At 35.7% G+C, this 15,598-nt stretch overlaps 2 pseudogenes across 1 annotated transcript; one reads left to right on the top strand and one right to left on the bottom strand.

Moving 5' to 3' along the window:
- Positions 1 to 233: 233 nt before the first annotated feature.
- LOC148699300 (pentatricopeptide repeat-containing protein At5g15010, mitochondrial-like) lies at positions 234 to 1,845 on the bottom strand (annotated as a pseudogene).
- A 6,410-nt stretch (positions 1,846 to 8,255) lies between these two features.
- Positions 8,256 to 15,193, top strand: LOC148699299 (DNA mismatch repair protein MSH6-like; annotated as a pseudogene). The gene is made up of 16 exons (XR_015966170.1): positions 8,256 to 9,406; positions 9,808 to 9,904; positions 10,271 to 10,373; positions 10,471 to 10,517; positions 10,622 to 10,696; positions 10,986 to 11,069; positions 11,236 to 11,430; positions 11,877 to 12,427; positions 12,511 to 12,613; positions 12,767 to 12,858; positions 12,954 to 13,131; positions 13,341 to 13,543; positions 13,653 to 13,752; positions 13,843 to 14,005; positions 14,378 to 14,667; positions 14,761 to 15,193. The product of XR_015966170.1 is annotated as a DNA mismatch repair protein MSH6-like (transcript).
- Positions 15,194 to 15,598: the final 405 nt, after the last annotated feature.

The following is a 15,598-nucleotide window of genomic DNA, read 5'->3' as shown; positions in this document are numbered from 1 at the left end:
GGAAAAAAGCACACTACAACAGCACCAGAAAGGGGAAAGGGCAAAATGGCCAACTCACTGCACAATTCCAAAAAAGGGCAAAAAAGTTGCTCAGCAAGCAAGGGACAAAACCGGGTGGGCACTGTTAATGAACAATGCCAATCCGCTGAGCTTTAGTATATATAGAATGTCCTACTGCAGTATTGGCTTAAAGGGAGCCAAAAAATCCTCATTAATTTGTTATGCGCCAACTCCTAAAAAATGTCAGGTTTCCCAGGTCTGGGGGAGTCGGCTGCAAACTTGTTTAAAACAAGCTGAGCAAGTTTCATTCATTTCTCGACCATTCCCTCTAGATATTTACAGGCCTCTCCTGATCTTCCCTGATTTATAAAACCTCCAATGAGAATAGTATATGAGTTATCATCAGGGCAAAACCCATTTTGAATCATCTCATCCCATACTGCACGACCTATATCATAATTTCTCGTCTGAAAATAAGACTTCATGACCATATTATAAATGTGTATTAATGGCTTAATGCCATTTTGAATCATCTTCTTTATATATTCACACTGCATCATCTGGCATTCACTGTTGCCTCGTCATCACCTTAATCAAAGCATTGTATGTTCCCCTATCATGAGTGCAACCGTTTTCCTTCATATCTTTCAACAATCCATAAACTGTTTCCATCTTCTTCTAATTTCCAAACCCTGTGATTAGCATGAGTAAACTGCAGCATCTGGTTGGCAGACATATTCTTGCATTTCATAGAAAGAGTCAACTGCTTCTTTCATCTATTTTTGTTTGCAAAAATCCTGAATCAGAACATTATAGCTTCTAACATTGGGAGATGGGCCCTTGGCTTTCATGACCTTAAACAACTTGATAGCATTAGACCCTTTGTGACCCCTCAACAACCCTCCGAGCATTGTATTATATGCAACAATATCAGGCTTAAATCCCTTATCAACCATCTCATTCCACACCCTCCCTACCTCTATTAAATTTTTTGAGCTGCACCACCCGTTAAGCAGTGCAATAAAAGTTTGTAAATTTAGTGTAAACCTCTCTTTCAATTTCTCGAAAAGCAATTGCATTTCTTTTACCAGCTTTGCCCTTCCAAGAGTATTAAGCAAGCAATTAATGGTATCGACCCCAACTTTGAACTTGTAGTACTTCATCAATTCAAAAATGCCAATAGCTTTCTTCCTCTCCTTGGCAGCATCAAAAGCTTTAAAAAGCAATCACAAATGTTTCCTTTGTCAAAAGCTTTTTCGTTCCATTTCTTTGAGCAGCAACATCATGGTCTCAAATTGCCTAGTCTTTCCTAAAATGCTTATCATTGAATTATAAGTCCTAAAATCATGGGAAAACCTTGGCCTTTGCCCTGCCCAACAGAAGAATTGAAATGCGGGTTTTCTAGCGTGCTAGAAGCTTTTCAACACTTCCACAACCAAATCATGCTATAAATGAATGCAACATTCATCAAGAACAACCTCCATGTTCCGATCTAAGGAAAACAATTCGTCACCTTGCATACCATGTCGACATCCTCTGGGTCTGCACTAGAACTAACATGAACATTATCCCTCTTATCCTCATCCTCACTGTATAATGGCAACCATTGAAGTGTTAAAATTGGAGAGTGAAGTGGGCTGAGGCAAAAGAAATGGAATTTGACAATGAGAATGATAGAGATAAGGATGAGGAGGAGAATCAAGCAAACCAGGCAGGGGCAGAAAGCTACTACTAGGAAGGCAAAGCTGCTACTAGGAAGGCAAAGCTGCTCTCAGCGGCGTTGTATTTCTCGTCCCTAATAGAAAGAGCATATCTAGGTGGTGAAGCGGCAACGTAGGTGGACATCTGAGAGTGGTGTTGCTGGGTGCGTTCGAGAGTAAGGGAGGTGGCTTTGGGCGAAAGAGGAGGATCTTCTTAGAAAGAGGGACATTGGGCAGCCATTAACGGACCTTTTGGTAGTCTCTGGTAGAATGAGATTTTCAACTATCAAGTATCGAGATTCAGAGATGGGTGAAGAAAGTGGAAGGAAATGCAAAGTTTGTAGTTGCAGCAGGCCAGCCGCGAACAGCTGAATCTAACTAAGGCCTGGTTTGGTACTGAGGTGATTCTGAAAAAAGCTGATATCAAAAAAAGCTGGGAGCTGTTTTTATGTTTGGTAAACATTTTACTTTAGCTTTTTTTTTCACAGTTTTGGGTGAAAAAAAAAAACCAAAAACAAGAAGCTGCAAAACTCAACTTTTGAAAAATTGGCTTTTTTCACATCTGTTTTACATAAAAGCTTACCAAACACTATAATACTGCTTTTTTTTCTTTTTTTTTTCAAAAGCATTTTTACAAAAAAGTTTACCAAACACTCTGCTGCTTTATTTCACAGCTGCTTATTCTCACAGCATAGCAAAAGCAGCTTTTTTTCAAAGCACAGCAATACCAAACAGTCCTAAGCGCAACGGCGCAACCATCGGTTGGTAAATTGGGCATGGCCCAATTTTACTTTTCGTTATTGTTAACCTTTCCTTTTACTCCAAGTTACAATTTTCAACCAACACTATACAAATTAAAGAAATTGGCTAAAATGTAGCTAAAAAAATTAACAATACTCTAATGTAGCTAAAAAAATATAAGTTGCGCATAGCGCACGCAAATGAAAGAAAGCCTTTCACACGCGCAAAAGCTCAAAAAGGGTAATTAATGATTAATTTGGGTGACAGATTGCTTAAATTTTGTTCTTTTTCAAATGTTAAGTTGAATCTCTCATGAAAATTCAGGTGGGGAATTCAGATAAATTTCTCTGCACGGCTATTGTACCGGGTCATGGACGAGGACTTTGTAGATTATTGGGCCCAATGTAATTTTATTACGCCGGCCCAATTTAAAAGCCGCGAAAGCGAGGGCTAGACCTGGCAATTTCTGACACGACCCGATAACCCGACACGACATGACACGAAATTAACAGGTGTTTGGGTCGACACGATAACGAATCGGGTCTTATCGGGTAACCCGATAAGCACCTGTTAAGATAACGGGTTGGGTCGGGTATACACGTGGGTAAACACGATACACGATAAGCAGAATATTATTTTTATAATTTTATAACCCTCAAAAAATACTGTAATAATTATATACATTAATTTTACAATTTTATACCCCTAAAAATTATAATAAATATATATATATATATTAAATTAACTATAAAATTTATAATAATTATAATAATTATATATACTATAATAATTATACCCCCAAAATATTAAGTCTATCTATACTAATTATATATATATATATATATTAAATTTTATAAAAACTATAATAATTATTAATTAATAATTTAATATGCATGATCATGCATTGCATATTTGCATGATTTTGCATCCATTGAAATTTGATGCGTCAGGACTCATATGTGATTTGTTTCCATTCTCAAATTTCAATAATCAATTTCTTGCCATTGCCATTTGCCAACTTGCCGCCCTTTTTGAAAAAAAAAATGGAGGGAAAATGAAAATGTTAAGAAAAGTTGAAAATAAAACAAAAAAGTGAGGGAATTCAATTAGGGAAAGATGTTGGAGGGAAAAGTGAAAATGATAAGAAAAAGTTGAAAAGGAAACAAAAAAGAGAGGGAAAAATGAAAATTAATAGAAGTGGTGAATCTAAGTATAAATAAACTCTAAGTGTTAGTCAATCTATCGTTTTACGAATTCTCCAAAACTAATTTCAACGATCCAAACCGTCAAAATTGTTTGTATATGCTTGGAGATCACATCAGCAAAAAATCACAAAAAAAAAACATTCAGAGATCAAGTAAACGGGACAAAGCTTTTCAACGGTTATAAATGAAAAATCACGATTTAACGGTTATTTTAACTCCGATTTTGATGATTTTTTATAACTACACTCCTTGACCCTATATGAATACAATGAATGAATTCGATATTCAATTTAAAATATTTACACAAGTGGATACCACAAAATCTTATGTTATACTTAATAAAAGTATAAATAAACTCTAAGTGTTAGTCAATCTATCGTTTTACGAATTCTCCAAAACTAATTTCAACGATCCAAACCGTCAAAATTGTTTGTATATGCTTGGAGATCACATCAGCAAAAAATCACAAAAAAAAAACATTCAGAGATCAAGTAATGGGACAAAGCTTTTCAACAGTTATAAACGAAAAATCACGATTTAACGGTTATTTTAACTCCGATTTTGATGATTTTTTTATAACTACACTCCTTGACCCTATATGAATACAATGAATGAATTCGATCTTCAATTTAAAATATTTATACAAGTGGATACCACAAAATCTTATGTTATACTTAATAAAAGTATAAATAAACTCTAAGCGTTAGTCAATCTATCGTTTTACGAATTCTCCAAAACTAATTTCAACGATCCAAACCGTCAAAATTGTTTGTATATGCTTGGAGATCACATCAGCAAAAAATCACAAAAAAAAAACATTCAGAGATCAAGTAACGGGACAAAGCTTTTCAATGGTTATAAACGAAAAATCACGATTTAACGGTTATTTTAACTCCGATTTTGATGATTTTTTATAACTACACTCCTTGACCCTATATGAATACAATGAATGAATTCGATCTTCAATTTAAAATATTTACACAAGTGGATACCACAAAATCTTATGTTATACTTAATAAAAGTATAAATAAACTCTAAGTGTTAGTCAATCTATCGTTTTACGAATTCTCCAAAACTAATTTCAACGATCCAAACCGTCAAAATTGTTTGTATATGCTTGGAGATCACATCAGCAAAAAATCACAAAAAAAAAAACATTCAGAGATCAAGTAACGGGACAAAGCTTTTCAACGGTTATAAACGAAAAATCACGATTTAACGGTTATTTTAACTCCGATTTTGATGATTTTTTATAACTACACTCCTTGACCCTATATGAATACAATGAATGAATTCGATCTTCAATTTAAAATATTTACACAAGTGGATACCATAAAATCTTATGTTATACTTAATAAAAGTATAAATAAACTCTAAGTGTTAGTCAATCTATCGTTTTACGAATTCTCCAAAACTAATTTCAACGATCCAAACCGTCAAAATTGTTTGTATATGCTTGGAGATCACATCAGCAAAAAATCACAAAAAAAAAACATTCAGAGATCAAGTAATGGGACAAAGCTTTTCAACAGTTATAAACGAAAAATCACGATTTAACGGTTATTTTAACTCCGATTTTGATGATTTTTTTATAACTACACTCCTTGACCCTATATGAATACAATGAATGAATTCGATCTTCAATTTAAAATATTTACACAAGTGGATACCACAAAATCTTATGTTATACTTAATAAAAGTATAAATAAACTCTAAGCGTTAGTCAATCTATCGTTTTACGAATTCTCCAAAACTAATTTCAACGATCCAAACCGTCAAAATTGTTTGTATATGCTTGGAGATCACATCAGCAAAAAATCACAAAAAAAAAACATTCAGAGATCAAGTAACGGGACAAAGCTTTTCAATGGTTATAAACGAAAAATCACGATTTAACGGTTATTTTAACTCCGATTTTGATGATTTTTTATAACTACACTCCTTGACCCTATATGAATACAATGAATGAATTCGATCTTCAATTTAAAATATTTACACAAGTGGATACCACAAAATCTTATGTTATACTTAATAAAAGTATAAATAAACTCTAAGTGTTAGTCAATCTATCGTTTTACGAATTCTCCAAAACTAATTTCAACGATCCAAACCGTCAAAATTGTTTGTATATGCTTGGAGATCACATCAGCAAAAAATCACAAAAAAAAAAACATTCAGAGATCAAGTAACGGGACAAAGCTTTTCAACGGTTATAAACGAAAAATCACGATTTAACGGTTATTTTAACTCCGATTTTGATGATTTTTTATAACTACACTCCTTGACCCTATATGAATACAATGAATGAATTCGATCTTCAATTTAAAATATTTACACAAGTGGATACCATAAAATCTTATGTTATACTTAATAAAAGTATAAATAAACTCTAAGTGTTAGTCAATCTATCGTTTTACGAATTCTCCAAAACTAATTTCAACGATCCAAACCGTCAAAATTGTTTGTATATGCTTGGAGATCACATCAGCAAAAAATCACAAAAAAAAAACATTCAGAGATCAAGTAATGGGACAAAGCTTTTCAACAGTTATAAACGAAAAATCACGATTTAACGGTTATTTTAACTCCGATTTTGATGATTTTTTTATAACTACACTCCTTGACCCTATATGAATACAATGAATGAATTCGATCTTCAATTTAAAATATTTACACAAGTGGATACCACAAAATCTTATGTTATACTTAATAAAAGTATAAATAAACTCTAAGCGTTAGTCAATCTATCGTTTTACGAATTCTCCAAAACTAATTTCAACGATCCAAACCGTCAAAATTGTTTGTATATGCTTGGAGATCACATCAGCAAAAAATCACAAAAAAAAAACATTCAGAGATCAAGTAACGGGACAAAGCTTTTCAATGGTTATAAACGAAAAATCACGATTTAACGGTTATTTTAACTCCGATTTTGATGATTTTTTATAACTACACTCCTTGACCCTATATGAATACAATGAATGAATTCGATCTTCAATTTAAAATATTTACACAAGTGGATACCACAAAATCTTATGTTATACTTAATAAAAGTATAAATAAACTCTAAGTGTTAGTCAATCTATCGTTTTACGAATTCTCCAAAACTAATTTCAACGATCCAAACCGTCAAAATTGTTTGTATATGCTTGGAGATCACATCAGCAAAAAATCACAAAAAAAAAAACATTCAGAGATCAAGTAACGGGACAAAGCTTTTCAACGGTTATAAACGAAAAATCACGATTTAACGGTTATTTTAACTCCGATTTTGATGATTTTTTATAACTACACTCCTTGACCCTATATGAATACAATGAATGAATTCGATCTTCAATTTAAAATATTTACACAAGTGGATACCATAAAATCTTATGTTATACTTAATAAAAGTATAAATAAACTCTAAGCGTTAGTCAATCTATCGTTTTACGAATTCTCCAAAACTAATTTCAACGATCCAAACCGTCAAAATTGTTTGTATATGCTTGGAGATCACATCAGCAAAAAATCACAAAAAAAAAACATTCAGAGATCAAGTAACGGGACAAAGCTTTTCAACGGTTATAAACGAAAAATCACGATTTAACGGTTATTTTAACTCCGATTTTGATGATTTTTTTATAACTACACTCCTTGACCCTATATGAATACAATGAATGAATTCGATCTTCAATTTAAAATATTTACACAAGTGGATACCACAAAATCTTATGTTATACTTAATAAAAGTATAAATAAACTCTAAGCGTTAGTCAATCTATCGTTTTACGAATTCTCCAAAACTAATTTCAACGATCCAAACCGTCAAAATTGTTTGTATATGCTTGGAGATCACATCAGCAAAAAATCACAAAAAAAAAACATTCAGAGATCAAGTAACGGGACAAAGCTTTTCAACGGTTATAAACGAAAAATCACGATTTAACGGTTATTTTAACTCCGATTTTGATGATTTTTTATAACTACACTCCTTGACCCTATATGAATACAATGAATGAATTCGATCTTCAATTTAAAATATTTACACAAGTGGATACCACAAAATCTTATGTTATACTTAATAAAAGTATAAATAAACTCTAAGTGTTAGTCAATCTTAAAAACAAAAACTCTTTATCCTTGCACATTTAATATTTGTAATAGATTAGTAGTGTATGTATTATTTTTTTTATTAGGCTTTCATTTTCGAGTGTAGATATAGTACTTGAACGAGAAATGTTTTAATGTTTTCAAGTAATATTTATGTCGCAATGTGTGGTATGTGCAAATTTTAAAAAAAATATATTTTTTTCTTAACGGGTCATAACGGGTCGGGTCACTTTACCCAGCAATGTGTGGTATGTGCAAATTTTAAAAAAAATATATTTTTTTCTTAACGGGTCATAACGGGTCGGGTCACTTTACCCGTTGGGTAAAGTGACACGACCTGTTAAGGACCCGTTAAGATAACGGGTGTGACACGATACGACCCGTTAAGATAACAGGTGTTACACGAAAACGACACGAACACGACAGACACGACCCGTTTGCCAGGTCTAGCGAGGGCAACGAAACGGAAATTAAAATGATGGAGGACGAGGAACGGACTGCTGAGTGCTGGGACGGGGAGAGAGTGACTGAGTGAGAGAGAGAGGTTAGGGCTTCCCGCCAAACATAATCGACCCCCGTAAGAGTTCCCGGGCATTTTTCGCAGATTCTCCCGCCACATTAAAACATTCCGACAATCTCCAAACTCCTCCTCCCCCTTCTTCCGCCCTCTCACTCACACTTCCCGCGATTCCACCTTTCCACACCCATCAGTAAGCTTATCTCTCTTCTTCTTCTTCGCTAGATTAACACCTTCACAGACGGCGATGTCGGCATCGCGTCGTCGGACCAATGGCCAATCCCCACTGGTCAACCCACAGCGCCAAATCACTTCCTTCTCCTCCAAAGCCACTTCCACTCCGTCACCAATTTCTTCCAAACAAACCCAAAACCCTAAATCTGCCCCCATTTCTTCCAAGCGAACCCAAAACCCTAAATCTACCCCCATTTCTTCCAAACAAACCCTAAACCCTAAATCTACCCCCATTTCTTCCAGACAAACCCTAAACCCTAATCCGAATCCTAGTCCCGGTCATAGCCCTACCCCCACAACCCTTTCGCCTCTCGATTCCAATCCCAGCTCCAAGACCAACCCCAAAAAATCCCACGGCCACGAGGTTGTCGGGAATAGGATCAAGGTTTACTGGCCGTTGGATAAGAACTGGTACCAAGGTTGTGTCAAGTGCTTCAATAAGCACAGTGGTAAGCATTTAGTTCAGTACGACAATGCCGAAGAAGAAATGTTGGATTTGGAAATGGAGAAGATCGAGTGGGTCCCGGAAACCGTGAAGATTTTCAAGCGTTTGAGGCGAGGCCCTTTCCCAACTCCCACCAATGTGGATGTAGATGTGATGATGGAGGATGAGGATAAGGAAGATAGCAACGGTGTAGCTGATGATGATTCAAGCGATGAGGATTGGGGAAAGAGTGGGGACAAAGAGTTAGTTGCTGAGGTTGGTGACGATGAAGAGGAGCTTAGGGAATTGGAGGATGAGGAAGATGATGTGGTGCCCACGAGCACAAACAAAAGAAAGCGGGGTGACTCCGGTGGTAAAAGAAAATTGAGCGGTGGAGGGAGTTTGGGGTCTGCTAAGAAGACCAAGTGTGGTGGAAATGTGGGTACGAATGGCCTCAAGGGCGTGTCACTGGAGCCTAACCCTAATGCTGAAGGTAAGTACTAGGATATTGCTATATTGAGCCTGTGCTCTATTTTGCCTTTTATTTGTTGATTTTGTTTGGAGATGAGAAATGTGATTTTGTTAAGAAAATTACTACATATCGGCGCGGCTTTCATGTGTCTATCTTTATTAATATGATTGTTTTCCCCGTATGTGTGCTTCTATGACTGTTTTAGAGGTAGATTTACCACATTTTGGAGAATGTAAGCCAAGCTAGAGTTATTGTATCTTATATGACTCAGTTAGATACTTCATTCTATGTAATTGTATCTTATTAAAAACTTATTGTAGTTCTACATTTTTTTTATCGCCAGTCAATGGATACTCAAGTTATATTAACTTTAATTGGTTTGTGCTTTAGCTGGTGCTGAATTTGAGTCTGCTTAACTGCAGGGACAAAGGCGAATAATGGTATGTATACTGTTTTATCTGATGATGCCTCAGCAAGGTTTAGCTTGCGTGAAGCTGAGAAGTTGCACTTCCTTGGGGAGTAAGTTTCTATACGTATTCCTAATGGTGTTTTTTGGGCCATCCCACTGTACACCTGTTTTATTTGGCAGGTGGGAATTGGGGATTGCTATGTCAAATGGAAATTTGTAATTTTCCATTTTTAGTTACTGTTAACTTTGAAGCTTGTTGTATGGCTAGGCTACAGTCATCATATAATTATATACCGAAAACATTTGTTACTGTATTTCTGCTTTGCGTATGACAATGATGAAAAAGGAAACTTTTTGTACATTAGTATGCATGGATCTGTATTTGTTGCTTTACTTTTGGAGGCATTTAGATAATGTTTGCATGTAGATGCCCAATTTCAAACGTGTTTTTCTCAACTGCTTTGGTATGGAAACAGACAGTGCATGGATGCCGAAAGAAGACGCCCTGGAGATGCAAATTATGATCCAAGAACTCTGTACTTGCCTCCCGGATTCTTAAAGAGTTTATCAGGTGGCCAGGTAATTGCTTTCTTCTAGATAGATAAGTGGCGTGAAGGGTTTTTGTGGCATTTACTATTATGAACACTCTTAATTCAGTGACATGTTAATATTTCAGAGACAATGGTTAAGTCAAAGCACATGGACAAAGTTATCTTTTTCAAGGTATGCTCATCCTTACGAGTACCCAAGTAATGATAAATTATGCCACACAAATTCAGGGTCATTATTGCAGTCAAATGATGAATATCTCATTTTTGTTTGAGCAGATGGGCAAATTTTATGAACTTTTTGAAATGGATGCACATATAGGAGCAAAAGAACTTGGTCTGCAGTATATGAAGGTAATATATCTTGAAATTTTGTCTTGGTGTTGGCCTTGTGGGCGGGCAGTGGCACATAGTATTTTCTTTCGTTTCACATTTTTATCTTGATTGTTCTGAGATTTTGTATTGTTAGGATTGCTGAATGCTTCCATTGTGTTTCCTATTTGTTTTTCTTTAGTTACTGATTTGTTGTTGCCTGATATTAGGGTGATATCTTTCTTACTCTATTTTATTAAAGTTCAGAATCTATGTGAAGCCTCTTTCACACTATGGCGGGAAATTTATTTAAGCTGCCTTGAGTGACTAGGGGTATCGAGTTCTTGTAGTGGAGCAGACAGAAACACCTAAACAGACGGATCTTCGTCATAAAGAGGATGGCTCTACAGATAAGGTATGCTCATTTTTCACTTGTCGGTCTGTATCCTTGAATTTTGTCATCTGATTAATTTGATACTCTATGTTATAATTCTTACCACTGCACGTTGTAATTTGATACCCGTATTGGATCTATTAATTAGAAGAATGGTATTAACTTCCGAATTTACCTTGGTGTATAGGTTGTGAAATGTGAAATATGTGCAGTGGTTACAAAAGGAACACTAACTGAGGGAGATATGTTGTCAGCAAACCCTGATGCTTCTTATCTAATGGCAGTGACTGAAAATTCTCAGAATTTGGCAAACGAAAATGCAGAGCGGGTTTTTGGGGTTTGTGTAGTTGATGTTGCCACCAGCCGGGTCATTCTTGGGCAGGTATGAGTCTGGTAGAACATCATTTTCATCTTTTTCTCTTAGTTATCTTGGATTATTCTCATCATTATATAGTTATATATGCACACATAATACAGTTCCCTGAACTGGGCTGGATTATCACTCAATAAAGCGGTGGGGAGGGGGAGGGGAGAGGGGTTCTTGGTAACCGCTAAGCATAATAGGTGAAAATTTGTGCCTGTTACGAATGTAAAAGGTCTGATAGTGTGATCTTCTGCTGCCTGATGGAGTTTGTGGAAGTATGCATTGCATTCCCAGAATATTTTGGCTATCTGAGGACATATATAATCATTGGGGCAAGTTGTGACATTGTTACTCCTAATTACCATTTCATAAGATGCTGATATAGATGTGTCAGAAGGTCGTTTTAGTGAATTGCTTGTTATGTATGATTGTGTTTTTTACTAGTATTTCTTTCCCAATTCCAGTTTGGAGATGATCTAGAGTGCAGTGCCTTGTCTTGTCTCTTGTCTGAGCTGAGGCCTGTTGAAATTGTAAAACCTGCAAATCTACTTAGTCCTGAAACAGAGAAAGTGCTGATTAGGCATACAAGAAGACCTCTAGTGAATGAGTTAGTCCCAGTATTGGAATTCTTGGATGCTGAGAGAACTGTTCAGGAAGTTAGAAGTATATACAGGCGTGCAGATGATCAATTGGTTTCTGGTTCTCCAAAGAAAGCCGGTTTTCATGGCTGTGATTCTCATTTAGAAGAAGATGGCTATGGCTGCTTGCCAGATGTGTTGTCAGAGATGGTGAGAGCAGGTGAGAATGTCATCTGGGCACTTTCAGCTCTTGGAGGTGCTCTTTTCTATTTAAAGCAGGCCTTCCTGGATGAGACAATACTCAGATTTACAAAATTTGAGTTACTTCCAATTTCTGGTTTTGGTGATACAGTAACAAAACCATACATGGTTCTTGACTCAGCTGCCCTAGAGAACCTTGAGATGTTTGAGAACAACAGAAATGGAGACTCTTCAGGGTAAACCTTTCATATTGTCTTAAGCTTTTCTGGTTTGTTTTTATTCCAATCCAAATTCTTAGATAATGTATTGCTCTGTGAAGGACATTGTATGCACAATTGAACCACTGTGTTACTGGATTTGGGAAGAGATTGCTTAGAACATGGCTTGCAAAGCAACGCCAGGATGCTGTTGCAAGTCTTCGGGTACTCCGTACATATTATTTTAACATTTTACTTCTGGTTCTTATTTTTTCACTTGAAAACTGAATCTTAGTGTACAGTATCTAGATGACTTGAACTGGATATCCAAGCACTTGGCCTTTCTAATATACAAATGTTATATATGCTTCTTTCTAGGGAGTTAATCTTCATCATGCACTTGAATTTCGTAAAGTAATTTCAAGGCTTCCAGACATGGAGCGGTTGCTTGTGCGTGTCTTCTCTAGTAGGTAAAACTAGGAATAACAGTTGATTTTATGCTTATGGGGAACTTACTGATGCTCCCAAAGAATGATTTACAGTAACCGAATGTGACTGGATGCAGTTATGCTTGCGGAAGGAATGCTAAGAAAGTGGTTTTATACGAGGATGCTGCAAAAAAAAACAGCTTCAGGAGTTTATTTCAGCTCTACGTGGTTGTGAACTCACGGCTCAAACATGTTCTCTTAAAGTTATCTTGGAAAATGTTGAATCTGCACAACTTCATCATCTGCTGACACTGGGTATTGTTTGCTTTTTGCATTTATATTTGTATTATTTTAAAAGATATAGTTTTCTTTTTGTGTTTATAGTTGTATTATTTCAAAAGATATAATTTCTCATCTTATATCTTGCCATAAGAAAGTTTTCGTATAGGTTCATTGTTTTGGTACATGCATGCATCCTTCATTGTTAAAGAAATTTTGGCATCTTATTGTTCATTGTTTTACAGGTAAAGGTTTTCCTGATGTCAACTCAGTTCTAAAACATTTCAAGGATGCCTTTGATTGGGTAGAAGCCAATAATTCAGGTCGTATAATACCTCATGAAGGAGTCGATATTGAGTACGACTCTGCTTGTGAAAAAGTAAAGGAGATAGAATCTCATTTAACAAAACACCTCCAAGAACAGAGAAAGTTACTGGGAGATAAATCGGTAAGAACTTCTATGGAAGACAAATTGGCATTTTGATTTCCGAGTAGTGTAATTTTAAGTAGAAACGTTACGATATCTTGTAACTCAGTCTTCTGTTGGTCTGTTGCAGATCACTTATGTCACAATCGGAAAAGATTCTTACCTATTGGAAATGCCAGAAAGTCTGCAGTTGTATTCCTCCAGATTATGAGTTATGTTTGTCCAAAAAGGTAATTAGAAAAATCTTTGGAATGGTGAATTAAGTAGCTTTGACGGTTTTATATTGATACGATCATGCCTTCCTTGTGTTTAACATGCAGGGTTTCTCGAGGTACTGGACCCCAGATATTAAGAAGTCATTGACAGAGCTCTCGCAAGCTGAAACTGATAAGGAGTCCTCACTAAAAAGCATTTTGCAGAGGTTAATTGGACATTACTGCGAGCATCGTCTTAAATGGAGACAATTGGTCTCTGTGACTGCAGGTGTGCAGTCTTTTCCCCTTTGCATTGGCTGCTTTGTTTTGATTGATTTTGGTCAAACTTTGGTGGATTGACTGGAGTCTGGAGCATAGTTTGTCATTCGCCTTTTTTTAGTGAGTGCATTCTGCTATGTATGCAATATAAGAGGAATCACACACACACACACATAAGAGTACTGCTAGGTGATTGATTCCCCGAACGATGTAGCTATGTGATTGTAACAAATATGGGTCCATTTTAAACAAATTTAACTATAGTTAATTTCAAAGCATTTTGGTTAAACAAATTCTAAAAATGTATTTCTGGAAACAAGTCCATGAGTCTAGTAATTAGTGTCTATATTATGTTCACTGCTGATATTAACCCCACATGCAGAAATAGATGTTTTAATCGGTCTAGCAATTGCAAGTGATTATTTTGAAGGACCCTCTTGTCAGCCAGTTGTCATGAGTTCATCATGTACTGATGAAGTACCTCGTTTTTCTGCAAAAAGTTTGGGCCATCCTGTTCTTAGAAGTGATTCTTTAGGAAAGGGTACATTTGTACCCAACGGCATTTCCAATGGAGGTTCTGCCCATGCAAGCTTTATCCTTCTCACTGGTCCTAACATGGGTGGAAAGTCTACTCTTATTCGCCAAGTTTGCTTGCCTGTGATTTTTGCACAGGTAAGGTAGTCTTTTCTTCTTGTCTGAATTTCCTACTTTTGTTATTCATTGTCTTGTAATGTGTGATCATTTTTGCTTTTGTTTCTTCGGCAGTTAGGAGCAGATGTTCCTGCAGAGAGCTTTGAGCTATCTCCTGTTGACCGAATCTTTGTTCGTACGGGTTCTAAAGATAATATCATGGTAGGCCAAAGTACATTTCTGTCCGTTCTCTGAAGGGGCCTGACTTAGAAATCTATGTGTGCTTCTATCCCAAGGATTGATTATGATGATGATGATGATGAAAAGTTGCTGAAATTGAGAAAAACTAATAAAAATGGATTGAAAACTTTGAGTTTTAACGATAAAGACAAAATAAAGGGTAAAGTGAATAGTACCTGGATTGACATTTTAGTGTAAAAATATGGTTTTTCGTTGAAGTGAACAATACAATGAGCTTTTCGTGAAAGTTTTCAAATTATTTATTATGATTATTGAACTTGTACTGTACTACTGTAAGGATGACTTTTTTTTAAATTCATCAATTTACCTGGCAGAGAAATTGAACTCCGAACATAAACGATGTTCTTGATTTTGGCATTGGCAACATTGTCTCATCATCCTATCATGAAATAATTGGTTCTTTTTACTCTTAGTTTCTTGTTAAGTCTTTTGAAAAACGATATTATCTACATTAGGAGGGGTGTTTAGCCTCACAATGAGCTAGTAATAATGTGGTTCAAATTTACTTTTGACGAGAATTGAACTTAAGACTTCTCAGTGAAAAAAAATACTATACCATAGCATTAAGGGACTTCTTATTAAGTTTTTGGACAATGATTAAAAAAGCTTTGTATGGCCACGTTGTGAATGTAACGTATGCTCCCTACAAATAATGGTTGTTCCAATTTATATGATCCTGACAAAGCACCACAAGCATGGATGTGATAATTTA

This window comes from Pyrus communis, chromosome 1 (assembly GCF_041283825.1).
Source record: "Pyrus communis isolate YQ-2024b chromosome 1, ASM4128382v1, whole genome shotgun sequence".
In the NCBI taxonomy this organism is placed as follows: domain Eukaryota; kingdom Viridiplantae; phylum Streptophyta; class Magnoliopsida; order Rosales; family Rosaceae; genus Pyrus; species Pyrus communis.
Note: the sequence above shows the minus strand (reverse complement) of the source record. Positions and strands in the feature narration are given on the sequence as shown.